Here is a 3,906-nt window from a genome sequence, read left to right as displayed (position 1 = left end):
TCTCTTTGGTAAGTTGGAGACCATAGTTTCTGCCTCAGTTTCCTTATAAAATTTAGATTAGAAAATATTGTATAGCTCAATTTCTGTCACAAAATAAGCCCCAATAAATGTCAGGTATTATTATTTTAAAATAATAATTAACAAGGCACTTCAATAATGATTTGAAATAGTATTCATTATTTTGCACCATGCCTGTCCCTGAATGGATATAAGTAACCTTCTTGTAAAAGGTATGGGTGAAGACACTTCTACATTTTAGTAGTAGTAGTAGTAGTAGTAGTAGTAGTAGTAGTAGTAGTAGTAGTAGTTTCAGGTGCACAAAACAATGTAATAATTAGACATTTATACCCCTCACAGAGTGACAACCCCTCTTCCCCAATCTACTAACCCTCTGACATTGCATACAGCCATTACATTTCCACTGTCTCTAAGACACTTCTCCATTTTATAAGCCTCACTTGAAAAACTCTGAATCTCTAAATCTTTAGACAGAATTCTTGGATGGCCTCATTTTCAGCTGGACTTTATGATAAATAAAGGAACACAACACTATTATCTCCCGTCTCATCCTGAAATTAAGATGCTGCTGCTACTTCTGCCTTGTAGGATATTGTGTGAAGTGAAATTAATTAAGGAAAGGTTAAATGCATGTTGATTCCAAAAATATAGGGTGATAATGCAAGTCCAAACTTGTTTTCTAAATGCAGCTCTTCAGAAATAATGAAACCATGAGTGGTGTGAATGAAAGGACTATCGCACCAGATGATCCCCATCGTTATTGCCATTTTTATGTCCAGGGAAAAACCAGGTTTCCAGAACCTACGAACAATACTGGCTAATCAAGAAGCAGATCTATGGCACCAGAAGTTTATCTAAGCACCCTCTTCTCCCCACCTTTTTCTTGAGTACTTGCAATTCAGAGTCCATTTATCAAATACTCAGAAGATTTTCTCCCATATAAAGCAGTGACAGAGTTTGGGTGAGCATTACCAGGAATAGACATTTTATACTTTTAGTGGCAGACTACCAGCCACGTGCTAATCCCATACACATGTGAGGTCATGGCTATATATGGGGTAGCTTCATAATACAAACATGAAATGCGAGAAAGCTTAGATACATGAAAGACCAGTCTATTTGTTAGCTAAAGAAAAGAAGAATAAATAGAGAAAAAAAAGGAAACTTATGAGAGAATTATCTTTAAAGAGACAATTGAAGAGAGATAACAAAGTAACAGTATATAACAGAAGGCTTGAGGTTGTCTGAGCGCATGTTCACTTATTAGTTGTGCTTGAAACATAAAAAAACAAAGACAAAAAAGAGAGCAAAAGAAGAGAGCATGTGTGAAGGGACACTACATTTTTTAAATTGAAGTAATAAATTATACCTGAAATGTCCCCAGAGACCTGTAAATAGGAAACTGAAAGCATTTCCTTCTATTTATTTTATAAGTACAATAAACTTTATCAGCTTTTAGTATTGGAAACATGTGCAATATTTATAGGCTGCTTTACTTTTGATGTTATTCAGGAGATAGTATCAGGAGGCTAATAAAAAAGAAAACTGGGGTGGGTTAGGCATCTTTTTTCCTCCTGTCCAACAGTCAAGATTTATCATAAAGATTTATCATTTTGCTCCCTGGTCCATTCACCAGAGCCAACATAAGGTGCTCTGTCTGTCGTGTGATATAATTGGGTTGGCCACAGGCACACAGCTTCCTGGCTCTACAGAAGGTCATTACAAATAGACTCCTTGCACCAACACAGCACTAACAGCTGTGCTCTAGGCCTCCTATGAGGAGACATTAGTAGAAAAAAGACTGAGAAGAAACAAGACTTGAGGTGGCTCTGTGCCATGTGGCCAGATCAATAAAGAAAGGTCCTTTGTAAAGCTACCAACAGAAGTCTCCAACCACTTGTGAATGGCAACGCTTGATGTGGCGCCCTGCATCTTAAGAGCTGGTACGTGTAGACTTACAAAGTGGTAGAGGACAGTTCTTCCAGGACTTAAATCTCTTTATATCATGCAAATTTCAAGTTGTGGTTCAAGGGCCATAAATTTAAAATGTAGGCATTCTCAAATAACTTTTATAAAATTCTTCCCAATGTCTAGTGTGTCCAAGTGTTCTTGCCAGGCCTCAAATATTTATGCAGCCTTCATAGATTCCTCAAACATTAGAGGGGCTACATGGTTGCTTCCACTCCTGAATGTTTATAGAAGTTTGTACAGACTGGTCAGCTGTTTTCACCTTTTCATTCACTGGCAATGTTTGTTATTGTCATTCATTTAGCAAAATGGCTCACCATTTTGTCTTAAGTTGTTTCTAAATCTCTCTTAATATACCTAGTGCTCATATTTTAATGAAGATCAGTGTTTTAATAAACTCAGGACATTCAAAACAAACAAAAATAATTTTGCTTTAACATTTTATATAATGCCAGGAATTTATAAAAACAATTCCAAACCCACACTTTAAACTCTCAAATCCTTTGATAGTCTGCTTTGCAGAGAATTAATATTAAACATAAAAATAAAGAGAAGAAATCCATTGTATCAGCATAAGTAGGATAGAACCCTTACTTGAGGGAATTATGGAAACATCTGGTGAGGGTAGTGTGGACCAGAGGCCTACAGCCAGCCAATGGTCAACTTCAGGTCAGTTGATCTGTGCAGGGACAAATATTGCACCTGGTATTTGTGTATTTCATATCTAAATCCCTTTACAGTTTTCTAAGTCTCACAGCCTGGATTGGAGTCAGGCTGTGCCATCAGCCAGACGAGTACTTCCTAAGATCCTAGACGGCAAGAACAAAGTTTAGGCGGTACTCTCATACTACACCCTAGAACTGGAATGAAAAATGTATTTAATGACGTTTGTTTTAATTTTGTTGTTTTCTTTTTTGTTACTTTTTATTTAATTTTGGATGGACAAAATAAACTAAATACACCTTTGAGTCAACTTCACTAAAGTAACATGAGTGACACTGAAAGAGAATAGGCTATATTATGCCCTCCATCCTGCTAGTCCCATTGTAAGACAAGGTTCCAAATCTCTGGTCCCTTGCAGAGCTTCCAGAACTCCAAGAAATTAGGATCTGTGCTAGAATTTGGATCAGTTGTTTTAGAGATGACTGAAGTTGGTGGGGGAAACCTGTGAAGGCCTCTATAGATCCCAGTCCATCCTGGGAAGTCAGTGGAGTCTGACTTCATTCCCATTACTGTTAGAATGAATGCTTCAGGAAGGCAGGAGGTTGAATACTTTGTTTAGTATGCTGTACACCCAGTGTCTCGTGCTCGATAAATATTTATTAAATGACTGAATAAACCCCATGAACTTTCTGGGAGTTTATAAGAAGATTTCATTATGTCGCAGGTTTCCTGGGCAACATGAGAGGGCCTGGAGGCCAGGGGGATGGCTGGGTTGGGAAGAGAATGTTGGCAGGTACAGCAATATTTCACAGGTCAGCTGCAACCATTATTAAGAATACTCCAACAATAGTGCAGATCCACAGAAGTAATAAGCTGTCTACATTATCACATTTTGGTCAATATTACATTTTTATTATTATTATTTATTTTTGGCTTACTGCAAGGCCAAAGAAAAGAGAGTAAAATTTAGCAGGTAAGAAATAGCAAGATAAGAAAAATCAGTATCACCACCACCCCCTTTTTTTAATTTAGCAAATATTAAAAGATCTAAACAGTAAAGATGGTTTCAACAAAGTATCTTTTTAGAGCGCTTGACCAAACTTCTCCTATAAAGACTTTTTTAGCCATTGTTTGAGACCACTTTTATGTACTAAAATTACAAGAGGCTGGGTCAAATTCAAACAAAATTAATTCAACCAAATGTCACTAACACAAACTGTACAGATGTGTAACTGAACAGAGAAAACTGTCTGTTGT

The sequence above is a fragment of the Rhinolophus hipposideros genome (assembly GCF_964194185.1).
Source record: "Rhinolophus hipposideros genome assembly, chromosome: 2".
In the NCBI taxonomy this organism is placed as follows: domain Eukaryota; kingdom Metazoa; phylum Chordata; class Mammalia; order Chiroptera; family Rhinolophidae; genus Rhinolophus; species Rhinolophus hipposideros.
This window is presented reverse-complemented; position numbering follows the sequence as displayed.